The sequence below is a fragment of the Natator depressus genome, chromosome 2 (assembly GCF_965152275.1).
Source record: "Natator depressus isolate rNatDep1 chromosome 2, rNatDep2.hap1, whole genome shotgun sequence".
Taxonomy (NCBI): domain Eukaryota; kingdom Metazoa; phylum Chordata; order Testudines; family Cheloniidae; genus Natator; species Natator depressus.
The window spans coordinates 29,948,033-29,964,011 of record NC_134235.1 but is presented as its reverse complement, the minus strand read 5'-3'; positions in this window follow the sequence as shown (position 1 = coordinate 29,964,011).

Genomic DNA, 15,979 nt, shown 5'->3' with positions numbered 1-15,979 from the left:
GCCTCAGCTCCATTGTGTAGGCACTGCACAAACATACAACAGAGATGGTCCCTACTCCAGAAAGCTTGTAAGTAATTTAGTCACTGTTCTCTGTGATCACTTTCCTTCTCTCTTCTTCTTCTTCCCTGTCCTCTGTCTTTTTAGATTGCATGCTCATCAGACCATGGGACATGCACTCTGACATATTTTTCAGCAAAAAAGCAATCACTGTGTTTCAGCAAGTAGAGTAGATGATCAGCTAAGGAATAGAGTTCAAATGAATAAGTAACTGAATGTTGCATTTAGGTTTGTATTGTTCATTCATACCATAAGTATGTTTTGTATGAGATCAGACAATACACTCCTGAGTAGTGGTGAGCATGAACCCAAATCCTGGATATGAACATGCTTGCTTCTTTGTGAGTGTTTAGAAACCAAGCCAAGATCCAAAGCCAAATTTTACATTTGGTTCCTATCTCTAATGGGATGAACCAAAATTGCAGGTCAGAACATTCTCAAAAGTGGGAGTGTTCTAAATTCAGAGCCAGATCTGAGTTTTTAAAGCCAACAACCGCTTCTGAGCTGACATGAGCTATTTGAAAACAATTCTTATGCTAAATATCCAATTTTGTTTTTTATATTGATCAGCCTGTGCATTCTAAATTACTTCCATTTTTTTTAAACATAGGAACACATGCCATTGAAAGCCAAATTACCCACTCATCTTCTAAAATTAACCATGGAGCTCAGCTTTGCATAGTTCTTAGAGGACAGATTTCAATTTTGATAGTTACAGCTGACTGACTCAGTCACTAAAAGCCCCCATCCAATTTTGGAAAATGTCTGATATTTGCAACACATTTGATATGGGATAGTTGAGCCATGATTGTTTGCTGCTCTAAAGGACAAGATGGTTTATCATAGTTGAACAAATTGTCTGTCTCAGATATAAACATTTTTTGCCCTTTCTTATGTTTTCATGGAAATCCCTGTTGTGTGTCTCAGTTAATGATGACTCAGGATTGTCAAATAACAGGCTCAAGTGGAACTATTTAATCAAAGATTATTAATCATAGATTACTACAGCACTACATAGAATACAAAAAGAATAGCTACATTACTCCCTTTGAGTTAAGATAAAAAGCTGGCTTTGTGTATCTCTTTCATTGAAACTGGAGGGACATGGCAGTTTTCATTACCCAACTAAGTTCTGACACCAGTGTCATTATATAGTTTTTAAACAAACAAACAAAAAAACCTCTTTGCCAAAAGAAACATATGTTCTGTTATCATTTCTATACATTCTTAGTTTACCTGATTTATGTGTGAAGTCACAATTATTTACAGCTGAAAAGACAAACAATTCTTCAAGATAATATCTTTCAATGGATCTTTCTTTCCCCCAGATCATTCTTCCCTAGCTGCTGTATATATATACACAGTTTATATATATGCACAATATACACACACATTCCTATGGGATGGTTCCCAAAAATATCTGTAGTTTTACAGGCATAGAGATGCCACAGATTATTAGATACCATCTAACGCATAGAATTCCTGGGTTACTCATCAGCAGGGCTGAAAGTAACTGAGGCCACTTACTGGTACAGGGCGGCTCCGGCCCCCGGAAGGGGCGGGGCCTCAGGTGGAAGGGGAGGGGCTAGGGGGGTCAGCGTCCCTCAGCCAACCCTTTCAGTCCGGCTGGCCCGTGCCACCCAGGACTCCCGTGTTGATTTAAAGGGCCCAGGGCTCCGGACGCTGCTTCTGCTGTAGCGGCAGCGGCGTCTGGAGCCCCGGGCCCTTTTAAATCGCCAGCCCCAGGGCAGCTGCTCCCTTTGCACCCTCCACTCGTCAGCGGCCGGGGGGGGCCAAAAGAGGCAGGAACGTTAAAGCGCTGCAGGGTCCTTTGCCACGGCAGTGCTTTAACGTTGCTGCGCCCCCCCCCGTTGGCAGCGCTTTAATGTCCCTGCCCCTTTTGCCTCCCCTGTCGGCGGCCCTGCTGGGACGGACCCTACCGGCAGGGCCGCCGACAGGGGGAAGGGGCAGTGACGTTAAAGCCCTCCTTTTCCGCGGCAGCACTTCAACGTTGCTGCCCCTTCCCCGCCCTCCGTTGGTGGCCCTGCCGGTACGGACCCTACCAGCAGGGCCACCAACAGGGGAGGCAAAAGAGGCAAGGACATTAAAGCACTGCCGCGGCAAAGCTTTAATGTGGGCGGGGTATGGGCCGGTGCGGGTTCTTACCGGTACGCAGGACTGCCCCCTACTGGCCCACTTTCACCCCTGCTCATCAGTCAAGGATCAGGGCCTCAGAATTTAACGTACTCTTTGTTAATATTCTAAAGAATATTGAAGATATAAAGAATCAAATATGCAGAAAGACAAGCACTAAAAGGGTTAATATTTACTAACCTCTCTATCAACCAACCAGAGGACACCTGTAGATAATGCAGTGTTTGGAATAACCACAGTATAAACTGTCCCATAAAATGCCTCCCAGAACTTAAACTGAGAAGTAGTGTAGTCTAGCAGATAGGGCACTGTACTCCGACTCAGAAGAACTTAATTCTAGCCCAAATTCTACCACAGCTTGCTGTGTGAACTTTGGACAAGTCATTTCACTACTCTGAACCTCTTGTCCTTTCCACCCTCTGTCTGAATTGTCTATTTAAACTGCAAACTCTCTCAGAGACTATCTCTTATTAATACTAGCAGAGTATAATGGGGTCCTGGTCTGGGACCCATACGTACTACTGAAATATAGATAATAATTAAACCAAGTCTGCTGCATGATGGTATAGAACTTCAGGGGGCTAGTCAGAGCTGTGTAATTACTTGTATTTGGCTCTATCCTTCCAGGAGCTGAGGGTTTGTGTGACGTATGGAGAGTCCTCGACTCTAGCTGAGCTCAGTGGGAGTAAAAAGCACTTACTGCCTTATAGGGCTGAGCTTATAATGTGAGAATGAAACATACAATTCATAGTTTATGTACCACACATTCAAATCTCCATTTAAGAATGCCAAGATTTGAAGAGGCCTTCAGTAAGCTGGGAGAGAAGAGTATATCCTTTATTTTTTACTTACCGCCATTCAGACTGACTTCAATGGGCTTTGGGTCAGGTCCTAGTGGTTTAAGATGGTGGTAAGTGTTCTTGAGGTAAATGCTTTCTCTCTGCACTTGAATTTGTCCTTTAGTAAAACGGGGGCACTAATACTTACCCTCTACGTGAGGCCTTGTGAGATCCTCAGAGAAAAGGCACTACAATATTCAAGCACAACACATTTTTTTATTCTGTGTAATGGTGAGAAGTGTATATAGAACTGCCTCTTAAATAACTGAAATTATCCTTTGTATTATCTTGGTGCAATGTTAGGTATTAACATTATAGTACTTATTCCATCCTTATCTGTCTTTTAGTTATAGCTGCCTAGCTCTTTAATAGAAGAATATTGTCCCTTAACTTTCAACTCTGCCCTCCTTATTATCACCCTTCATTATAATACAATTTCTCTATAGCGTATGCACTGCCTGGTTATGCAAGATGCTGCCATGAGAGCTGACTTTATTTGTTAAAATGGTTTGCTTCATTTATACAGAAGAAAACTGGGAGCTTGCTTTACTTCAATTCAGACTACTGGAAACCTTCTACTCTCAACACCTAGACATAATGTCAGAGAAACTGCTACCCAGAGAGAGAGATGCAGTACTTTAAAAAGAAGAGAGCCTAGTCACAACTAGTGCCTCTATAAGTAATTCCAAGACCAGGGTATGGCAGACCCCTGGGTAGGATATGCTATTTCTCTTACATTCTAACTGGGGAGAGCTGCCTGCATCTCTAGAAATATCACTCCTGCCCTCTCTAAAAATATCCAATAGCCTGGACCAGGGGTGGGCAAACTTTTTGGCCCCAGGCCCACATTGGGCTTGCAAAACTGTATGGAGGGCCAGGTAGGGAAGGCTGTGCCTCCCCAAACAGCCTGGCCCTTTCCCCCTATCCGACCCCTTCCACTGCCTGCCCCCTGCCTGCCCCCCTCAGAACCCCTGACCCATCCAACCCCCCCTGCTCCTTGTCCCCTGATCGCCCCCTCCCGGGACTCCCAGCCCCTAACTGCCCCCGCCCCCCCATCTAACACCCCCTGCTCCCTGCCTGCCCCTACCCCTATCCACACCCCCTGACAGACCCCCCAGGACTCCCACGCTTATCCAACTCTCCCTCCCCCCATTCCCCGTTCCCTGACAGCCCCCGCCCCAGATCCTCCGCCACATCCAACCACCACCTGCTCCCTGTCCCCTGACTGCCCCCCCCGGCTCTGACCCCCTTACCATGCCTCTCAGAGCAGCACGTCTGGCAGCCGCACCACCTGGCTGGAGCCAGACACGCTGCCATGCTGCCCTGCAGGAGCATGCAGCCCTGCCACCCAGAGCGCTGGCGGTGCTGCAGTGAGGCTGCGGGGGAGGAGGGACAGCAGGGGAGGGACCGGGGTATAGCCTCCCCATCTGGGAGCCCAAAGGCCAGGCAGGACGGTCCCGCGGGCCAGATGTGGTCCATGAGCCATAGTTTGCCCACCTCTGGTCTGGACAAACTAACTGGCTTATGCTAAAACATAATTCCCACAAATTAATTTGAGGCAATAGTTCCAGGTAAGAACTTTTAGGTTTGAAGAGTCCTACAGATGAGGAACTCCTATGCATAGGTGCTGGAACTAAGGGTGCAGGGGGTGCTGCAGCACCCCCGGACTTGAAGTGGTTTCCATCATATACAGGGTTTACAGTTTAGTTCAATGGCTTTCAACACCCCCATTATAAAAATTGTTCCGTATCCCTGTTCCTGTGGGTAGGGAGAGAGGTCTGTCCATACTTCAACACATCCGTAATGAACATAAAAACAGCAATACTGGGTCAGACCAAAGGTCCATCTAGCCCAGTATCCTGTCTTCCAACAGTGGCCAATGCCAGGTGCCCCAGAGGGAATGAAGGGAACAGGTAATCATCAAGTGACCCATCCCCTGTTGCCCATTTCCAGCTTCTGACAAACAGAGGCTAGGGACACCATCTCTGCCCATCCTGGCGAATAGCCATCTGGTGCAAAGTGAGTTGTCCCAACTTTAATTTTATGCATGAATATATACAGAGACATATGCAGGTGTACAGATGTATACACACACAGAGATACACACTTTAGAACTGATCTGCTTCAGCTCCATTGAAGACACTGATTTACACCAGCTGAGGATCTCACCAACTGTGTATAATTCTTAAGTACCTTCACAAACCACACTAGGGCATCATGTCAATAAAATCACTAACCAGAAAAAAGAAGTGATGGGTAAGAAAGAAAAAGGAATAATGTGTCTCAGTACTTTGTCTCGATTAACTGAGATTTTGTGTTTGAGTGGCTTTCAAATTTGAAAAAAAAAGAGAATTCTGGAGGTTTTCTTATTAAAATGTCTTTATTTTTCTTGTTGTAGCTAGAATCACCACTTTATCCCATATGTGTTAAACTGTAAATAGGATGGATTGCCTTGTATATACAGTAATTTGTTAATTCGGTAGGCTTTTTTCAGCACACATTAGGTTTCCTGATATATTTAATTGCAACCAGTTTTTGATCCGTTTTACCAAAAGTGCTATTATGTCATTTGGTTGTATGACCTATTCATATTGTGTATATCTCTATTTTAGTTTTTAAAATATTTTGCATTTCTTCTGAACTCAAGGCCCTCAAAGCACTTTACAAAAAATATTGAATCAAAACTCAAAAGCTGAGTGCAGAAGAGAAATGGGGATAATAAAGCATAGAGTGGTTAAATTATTTCCCTCCATTCACACAAGTCAATGGCAGTGCCAGGAAGAAAATGCAAGTCTCCTTGAATTTAAGTCAAATGTTCTAAAATCAAACATTTCTATTTCATTATTTGGCAGCTTGCTGATCTTAACTGAGGTTTTCAGTAATTGTTCAAATTTCTACTCAGAACAATAACAGAGATCTCTGTGCCTGCTGTATTGGCCTTCACAGTATGGAGGTGGGTCTCAAGACCATATTAGAATCATAGGGTAAGAAGGCAGGAACCACAAGGGTCATCTAGTCTAACCCCCTGCAAAGATGCAGGATTTGTTGCCTCTAAACCATCCAAAACATATTGCTATCCAGCCTCCTTTTGAAAACCACCAGCGAAGGAGATTCTACAACCTCCTAGGCAGTCTGTTGCATTGTCCTACTGTTCTTAAAGTTAGGATTCTTTTCCTGAGATTTAACCTAAATCGGCTATGCTATAGTTTGAACCCATTGTTTTTTGTCCTGCCCGCTGTGGAAAAAGAGAACCACTTTTCTCCTTCTTTTTTATGGCAGCCTTTCAAGTATTTGAAGACTGCTATGATGTTCCCCCTTAATCTCCTCTTTTCCAAACTAAACATACCCAGTTCCTTCAGCCTTTGCTAATGTCTTTCATTCCATCCCTTTGATCATCTTTAGCGCTCACCTCTGGATCCTTTCCAGTGTTTTCTAAATCTTTTCTATACATTGGTGACCAAAACTGGACACAGTATTCCCTCTGAGGCCTAACCAGAGCTGAGTAGAGTGATATTATCACCTCCTGAGACTTGCACACTATGCCTCTGTTAATGCAACCTAAAATTGCATTTTTATTTTTGCAACAGCATCACATTGCTGACTCGTGTTGAGGTTGTGATCCACCACCACCAGATCCTTCTCAGCTGTGCTGCTGCCAAACCAGTCATCCCTCATTCTGTATATGTGCATTTGTTTTTTCTTCCCTAAGTGTCATGCCTTACATTTGTCTTTGTTGAATTTCATTTTATTGTCTATAGCCCAGTTCCCAAATTTATCAGGATTCCTCTGAAATTTAGGTCTATCATCCAAAGTATTGGCAACCACACCCTAGCTTTGTGTCATCTGCAAATTTGAGCAGTATTCTATCTATTCCTACATCCAGGTCATTAATAAAGTTATTAAACAGCATTGGACCCAGAACAGATCCCTGTGGAACCCCACTCGAGACCTCCTTCCAAGCTGATATAATTTCATTAATAGTTACTCTTTGTATGCAGTTGTTTAACCATTATGTATCCACTTAATGGTAGTTCCACCAAGCCCGCACTTCTCCAGCTTACTTGTGAGAACATCATATGGGACTGTGTCAAGAGCCTTGCTGAAGTGCTGGTTTATTTTATGCACCACATTCCACCATCCTCCAAACCAGTTACCCTGTCGAAGAAGGAAACCAAGATGGTTTTGCATGATTTGTTCTTAGTAAATCCACGCTGGCTGTTCGTGATTACCCCTTTGTCCTCCAAGCATTCACAAATTGAATGTTTTAAACATTGGTCTAGTACAGGGGTCGGCAAGCTTTCAGAAGTGGTGTGCTGAGTCTTCATTTATTCACTCTAATTTAAGGTTTCGCGTGCCAGTAATACATTTTAACGTTTTTAGAAGGTCTCTTTCTAGAATTCTGTAATATATAACTAAACTATTGTCGTATGTAAAGTAAATAAGGTTTTAAAAATATTTAAGAAACTTCATTTAAAATTAAATTAAAATGCAGATCCCCCCAGACCGGTGGCCAGGACCCGGGCAGCATGAGTGCCACTGAAAATCAGCTCGTGTGCTGCCTTTGGCACGCGTGCCTGTCATAAATATAAAGGGAAGGGTAAACCTCTTTAAAATCCCTCCTGGCCAGAGGAAAAATCCTCTCACCTGTAAAGGGTTAAGAAGCTAAAGGTAACCTCGCTGGCACCTGACTAAAATGACCAATGAGGAGACAAGATACTTTCAAAAGCTGGGAGGAGGGAGAGAAACAAAGGGTCTGTGTCCGTCTGTATGCTGCTTTTGCTGGGGATAGACCTGGAATGGAGTCTTAGAACTTTAGTAAGTAATCTAGCTAGGTATGTGTTAGATTATGATTTCTTTAAATGGCTGAGAAAAGAACTGTGCTGAATAGAATGACTATTCCTGGCTGTGTGTCTTTTTTGTAACTTAAGGTTTTGCCTAGAGGGGTTCTCTATGTTTTGAATCTAATTACCCTGTAAGGTATCTACCATCCTGATTTTACAGAGGTGATTCCTTTACTTCTATTTACTTCTATTTCTATTAAAAGTCTTCTTGTAAGAAAACTGAATGCTTTTTCATTGTTCTCAGATCCAAGGGTTTGGGTCTGTGGTCACCTATGCAAATTGGTGAGGATTTTTACCAAACCTTTCCCAGGAAGTGGGGTGCAAGGGTTGGGAGGATTTTGGGGGGAAAGACGTATCCAAACTACGTTTCCCAGTAAACCCAGTTAGAGTTTGGTGGTGGCAGTGGAGATCCAGGGACAAAGGATAAAAGTAATTTGTACCTTGGGGAAATTTTAACCTAAGCTGGTGAAAGTAAGCTTAGGAGGTTTTCATGCAGGTCCCCATATCTGTACCCTAGAGTTCAGAGTGGGGGAGGAACCTTGACAGTGCCATAGGTTGCCTACCCCTGGTCTAGTAGCTTTCCAGATATTAAGGTTAGGCTAGCTGATCTATAGTTCCCTGGCTCCTCCTTTTCCTCCTTTTCAGAGATGGACACTATATTGTTAGCCCAGTCTTCCAGGACCTCTCCTGTCATCCATGAGTTTGCAAATATTATCGCCAGTGGCTCCAACATTTCTTCAACTAGTTCCTTCAGTACCCTTGGGTGAATAGTGTCATGCCCCGCTGACTTGAATTCATTCAAATTGGTCAAAAGATCTCTGATGTATTCTTTACTTATCCCAATCTGCATCCATTTCCCTTTATGGTAACTGCTCTAGTCATCCGAGCACGTTATATTTTGTGAGAAGACTGAAGTAAAGTAGGTATTGAGAAGTTCTACCTTCCTATCATCTTCTGTTACCAGCTCACCTTCTCCACTGAGCAGCATACCGACACTGTCCTGATCTTTCTTTTTTTGTCTGACATATTTGAAGAACCTCTTCTTATTGTCTCTAAAAATTCTTGCCAGCTGTAACTCACTGTTTGCCTTGGCTTTCCTGATTTTGTCCCCACACAAAAGTGCTATTCCCATGTAAACTTCCTTTGTGACATGCCCCTCCTTCCATTTCCTGTATGTATCCCTTTTGGTTTTTAGCTAGCTAAATAGTTTCTTGTGCAGCCACATTGGCCTCCTGTGGCTCTTATCTTTCTCTGCATCAGAGTAGCTTAATGTTGAGCATCTAGGATTACATCTTTTAGGAACTGCCAGCCCTCTTCAACTCCTTTTCTTCGTAATTGGTCTTTCCCTGGGACCTTGCCTACTATTTCTCTGTGTTGGTTGAAATCTACCTTTCTGAAGTTGTGTCCTTGTTTTGCAGTTCTCTTGTCCACCTCATTTTCTAGTGAGGGCTGCTATTGCAATAAGAATGCTTCTAGCACTTCCCTTTATTTTAGATATTTAATCAAAAGGTTCCTTCCTGTTTCTTAGGTCTGAAGTTATGCATTTCTTCTGAAGAAAATAACAGCTATAGTCTGTGTGTCCATTAGCCTGGACTTTAATATCATATTAATCTAAGTGTACAGGCATCAGCTCTCGAAACCTCAGTGCAGTTTTGAATTAGACCCTTTTTTCTCTTTACACAGAATCATTTTTCCAACTGGTCTCGATGTCAGTGTTCATATTCTGCACAAGACTAATCAGTGCACATTATTTTAAAAAGAAAGAGATGCACCACAGCAGTAGAAAAAGCAACTGGTATTAACAGATATGATTATAATTTGAACTGCTGCTCAGCTGCTCTTTGGGTCCTGTCATAAATATAACGGGAAGAGTAACCACCTTTCTGTATACGGAACTATAAAATCCCTCCTGGCCAGAGGCAAAACCCTTTCACCTGTAAAGGGTTAAGAAGCTAAGATAACCTCGCTGGCACCTGACCAAAATGACCACTGAGAGGACAAGATACTTTCAAAGCTGGAAGGGGGCAGGGAACAAAGGGTCTGTCTGACTGTGTGAGGCTTTTGCCAGGACCAGGTCAGGAATGCTCTTCAGAACTTCTGTTAAATTAGTAAGTAATCTAACTAGAAATGCGTTAGATTTCCTTTTGTTAAATGGCTGGTAAAATAGGTTGTGCTGAATGGAATGTATATTCCTTTTTTTTGTGTCTTTTTGTAACTTAAGGTTTTGCCTAGAGGGATTCTCTATGTTTTGAATCTGATTACCCTGTAAGGTATTTACCATCCTGATTTTACACAGGTGATTCTTTTACTTTTTCTTTCATTAAAATGCTTCTTTTAAGATCCTAATTGCTTTTTCATTGTTCTTAACATCCAAGGGTTTGGGTCTGTGTTCACCTATGCAAATTGGTGAGGATTTTTATCAAGCCTTCCCCAGGAAAGGGGGAGTAGGGCTTGGGGGGATATTTTGGGGGAGGACGTCTCCAAGTGGGCTCTTTCCCTGTTCTTTGTTTAACACGCTTGGTGGTGGCAGCATAGGGTTCAAGGACAAGGCAAAGTTTGTACCTTGAGGAAGTTTTTAACCTAAGTTGGTAAGAATAAGCTTAGGGGGTCTTTCATGCAGGTCCCCACATCTGTACCCTAGAGTTCAGAGTAGGGAAGGAACCTTGACAGGTCCTAATCCCAGCTGCTCACATTTAGGAGAGTTATCTAAGGAGCTAAGAGCTTCAGCTCAATATCCAGATTCAGGAATCCTTACTTTGATTGATTCATACATTTAGCTACAAATAGTCCCATTGGTTTCAGGGTGAGTAGATGCATCAGATTCTGGCCCTGTGTTTAGCATCTGTGTTCTGACCCTGTGTTGGTTCACTATCAGGATTTTGAGTTTGAATTTAATTTGAAAAATCCACTTTTATTTGATTAGAAAATAAATCAATGGTACACAGCAAGCTGATAATTTTTAAGTTAGGTCTTGGTACTTAGTAAGCTGCTTGGATGGCTTAGCCACCTGTGCTCTCATTCTTAAAGATTAGGAGCAAGTAAACTTTTAAAAATGAAAAAAATATGTAAGGGAAAAATGCAAATATGCCACATGCCTGTAAGATATGAGAAGCCTGTCACTTTGATAACTAAATGTATATCATGAAGGAAATAATCGGTTCTAAAGCTATCAGCTTTCCTAGAGGGAAAATAAAGCTGTCCACCTTATGTCTTTTAATCAGATGTTACTTGGTGAACTTTTCTCAACAAGATACTCTGTGTCTGGCATTCTTTTTCTAATTAAAAATGGTATTCCCATGAGTTCAATTAAAGTCTTGTTAAGATTAAATTTTCAACGGTTGTCTGTTTCAGTTGCTGTGTTTTAGAAAGTGTCAGAATGCTTACTATACTGGAGCAGCTATTTGTAGACAGATTTAGGGAGAACAGCTGTAGGAAATAATCAGTCATATTTGGTTCAGTGACAGAATTTAATTAGCAGACAACAAGATGAAATACTCTATAAAATAAATGAAATTATTTGTATAGAAATATATTTTCTTTCAGGGTCTATATTCACTATGTAAGAGATAAATAAAACATTATGATACATGATTGCCTCCATGTTCAGAGACAGAACTTTTTCCTTCAACCTATTTGGTAACATTCTAACTCGCACCATCAGCTCTGTCTGTTTTCTTCTGTACCCTACTGTATCTAATTCTTCTCTTCATGGCTGTGTTTATTAATGGCTAAGGGATGTGATGAATATCATTTGGGATTTAGCTGGTTCATGAATCGATTAATTCAGGGTGAGATTAAGACTTTACATATCATCCTGGGTGAAGACTGGCATATGGATGAGCCTAAGAACCACCCAGTGCTGGAGTTGTGACTTAGAGTCACTGTTGCTTTCCCTGGTTCCTCCCTTTGCTCCAGGATGGGAGAAGTAACCTGTCATTGTCTCATACCAGTCACAGTTGAATTCACCCCTCATGGCAGCTCAGCTGTGTTGACCAGTGCCTTGGGGGGACAGAGCCAAAACTCCACCCGCTCCTTATATAACTCTAGGTGTGCTAGAGGTCCCATTATGTGCCAATCCACAAAGGATATGAGTTGTCACAGCCCTCATCTAAAGATCTGTAGTAGCTCGTGTTTTTGTCTTGGAGGTCCCCAGGTCAATCCCTGGTATTTCAGCCAAGGGGTCAGGTGTCACACTAATGGTGTCTGCTTTCCTTCCCACATGCAGACGGGGAAGGACAATAAGGGGCATCTTCTCTTACAGGCACAGAGGAGCAAGTCACGATATTGCCCTTAGTACCTATTTAAATTTGTTGACTACTACTCCATGAATATGAGTATCACAGTCTAATTATTTTGTTAATACACAGAATTAAATATTAAATATGGAATAGTTTATAAATTTGACAAGAATTAAAAGAACAGCTCTGTCAGAATGCAAATCTCCCAGGAGGTCATTCAACACAAAAATCATCCAGACATATTATACAGAATAACAAATGAACAAAATATATAGGCACTATTTTCATGTATATAGGCACTATTAAGCCATATACAATATCTACAAATGTATTTTAAGAAAGAACCATACTTCACCAACCCAGAGAAGGATTTCTTCAGTGTAGTGGCATAGAGATCATACAGAGTTTCTGATTGCACTCATCCTCCCATTACTGTAGCTGTAAAAGGTAAATCAGGCATAGCTGGAGGAAAGGGAGCATGGCATGCGTGCAGCTCTCTCATGCAAATCCTGAAGAGTGTTTGTGGCCCTAGTCGATGTTGCAACCCAGCATTAGTTAGAAAAGCCCTCAGGCTATTTAAACACTTTGACAGGGAACTGGCCAGCTCAGAGCATCACCAGAATGAGGGCAATGCAAAGGTGAGTTTTAAGCCACCTTCACATACTCGCCTCTCCTCCGATTGCATTATGTGCAGTTAAGTTGCACCCCAGGATTCGATGTACAATATTTATTAGGGTTACCATACTTCCAGGTTTTCCTGGACATTGCCTCTTTTTTGATCCTCCACCCTCTGTTTGGGCAGATTTTTCAAATCAGTGGCAATGTCTGGGTTTTTTGTGGAGCAGATGTTGCCGATCAGAAAGAGCCTTGATTGGTCCGCATCTAGATTGGTCCTCCCTGCATCCTCATCTGATTGGTCCCTCGCAGCTGCTAGTTCCCCCCCCCCCCCAGTCCCCAGCTCCCAGCCCTGGGGAGGGTGAGAGCCCCCCAGGGAGGTGCTGACTAATGGCTTTTGCTGCATCCTGGGTCTGCAGCAGAATCCCTGCCACCATGACAGGAAGCAGCACTGTCCCCCCACCTCAAGAGTGAGGCCCCAGGTACCCCTTCCAGCACCCCCCGAATACCTCCTCCTAGTACACACACCCCTGCAGCATCCCCCAACTGTACCCCCCACTCCATCTCCTCCTCCTCCTCCCCTTCTCCAGCAGTGTCCTCTTTTGGGAACCTGAAACATGGTAATCCTAATATTTACATAATCTGCAAAACACAAATTACCTGAAACACACACACCTAACCTCTTTTTTTGTAAAGCTCCTTCAATTAAACTGCACAATTAAAATACTGCAATGTGAAAGTATTTAAATCTGGTTGATAAAGTAGAATGATAAATTGATTTCCATAAACCTGTCTTCCCGAAGATCAAAATGACCACTTAAATTATACATTTAGGTAACAATGTTATCTAAAATCACAAGGAATGGTAAGAAATACGCATCAAGAAATAAAGCAGGGTCCTTGGAAGTCTGAAGTGGTTTTCCATATTCCTGGATCTCTCATTTTTGATTGTGAGAAATGTCATTGTTTACATGAATTATCAAAGTATCACAATGAGGTAGCACGGGATTGTGAGGTGATTGTTTGTCTAGATACATATTTTCTAGCTGACAAATAGCAAAGACAAACAATAATGACAGATAAGAAGCTCTGGTATACAGGGAATCCAAACAAGTTGATTTTGTCACATCCTTATTTATTATTCTGTTGTCAATGACAAGGGTGGTTTGCACTTTACAGTGTCTTTCCTTACACCACATTGTTGCCGGCACCCAGTGCCGAGAGGCTGAACAACAGCTTGAGTTGGTTCGCTATCCGGTGTGCTACACCCAATAATCACAACGGGGTGGAGAAGCAGAAAAGTTTATTTGAAGCTTCAAAAAGGTACAGGGAGATTTGAATCTCAAATCCTGTACACAGAGCAAGAAGTTACACAGGCTTTTATACATCCTTTTTCCCAGCATACTTATCCAATAGCAAGCTTCCCTAAGTATCCATATAGCCAGCCAATCCAGTTCCCAGCTAGTTCCCTGGTTCTCTGTATTATTTGTTAAACTATACATAAAGCTGCTTTATTCAGCATTGTTCTTCCATATCTGCCCTGTGTGGCCTTGCTTAGTTTCAGGCAGTCTGACTCTGCAACATATTGTTGCAGATTCTCAGCATAACTGCTGTGTGTGCCTCCAGGCAGGGGGGCCAAGGACACTTGGGCCTAGTACGCAGAGCTGCTGCGAGTGCCTCCAGGCGGGAGGGGGGGCCAAGGACACCTGGGCCTCGTGCGAGGGGGCTTCATCGACACTCGTGGTCTTCCATCCCCTCGAGTTACCTAGTGACCATGCCCCAGTGTCCCCAACAACATTATGCAAACACTAAGAGTAAAATCCTGCTCCCGCTGAAATCAATGACAGAACTCTGATTAACAGGGATTTTTCCCTTTTTGTTTCAGAGACAAGTACAGAAATCACATATGGAGCATTCATACCCCAAAATGATAAGAGTACAACAAATGGATACCACAAGACATAAGACAAGTAAAGCAACCATGTAAGGGTGCATCTCCACATGGTGACATCCACATGCAGTTAAGTGAGAGCTTGCCACAGAAATTCACAATAAGCTAGAGTGTTATTAACTATTAATATTTTCCAGTATGCACTATTATTTATTATTAAGCATCAACAATGTGCCGAGTGCTTTACAAACAAATTAGTCTCTTCCCCAAGATAATCGTAATTCTAGGTCAGACATAGGCAAATGCATTCAGTGCAAAATAGTACGTGATGTGCCATAATGATGTCAGAAAGGTAGGAGAATCTGTGCAGATCATTCTAGAAAGTCTTCATGGAAGAAGTGTGTACTGAGCAGAAACATGAAGAAGAGGGTGAATGTTTAACTTATGTGTTTGCATATGAAGTTTCCTTCGACTGACTGGCCCACGGAGAGAATAAGGAACTTGCTGCTACTGCAAGCTACAGGAGCTCTCCTTTAGCTGAAGTGATAGAGGCTGAAATGAAATACTGACCCCACTGAAGTCAATAGGAGTTTTGCCACTGACTTCAATAAGGTCATGTTTTGGACAAGGTTTTTAATCCTGCCTTTGCCAGTGTGGATGTGTGGACTATATGGTATAATAATTGTGTCTGTTTTATGCAGCACATGAATTAGATTGAGCTGGTGCAGATTGCTGCAAGTGTAAAAGGATTATCAAGGATTAACTGGATTTTATCAGCCTGATTTTTTTACAAAGGAGGCAGGCAAAAATTGCATGTCTAACCTACAAGGTCAGTTATCCTACTTGCACAGGGAAATCAGGTAACTGCATGCCCAAAATACTAATTATGTGCAGCTTACCCAGTCAACATAATTAACCACAAACTACACATATAAATGTCTAAGGGATGTGCCTGAGCAAGATGATTCACCTTGACAGGCCTTTAGGTAGCTTTTACACCTAAAATAATGCTGATAACATGTTGGAGTAATCATATAAATGAATAGAAAACTTCTGGCACAGAGTGAGAAATGTGCTTTCCATGGCCCATTCAAGTAGATGTCCAGTGTAAATTAAGTTACAACATCACTAATTTAGACTAAAGACTGAGAGGTCTTCTGCAAGCTTCTCTAGTATTGAAGATTAGTGATTATAGGAACACATTAAAGACAACCAAGATGTAATATAAAACCTCACTAATGTATAGGGACATAGACAATGCTATATCCTGCCAGGGATCTAGCTAGTCCATTACTCTGTCTTTTCCTATGGCCAGATACAGTCACTTCAGAGGAAGGTGCTAGA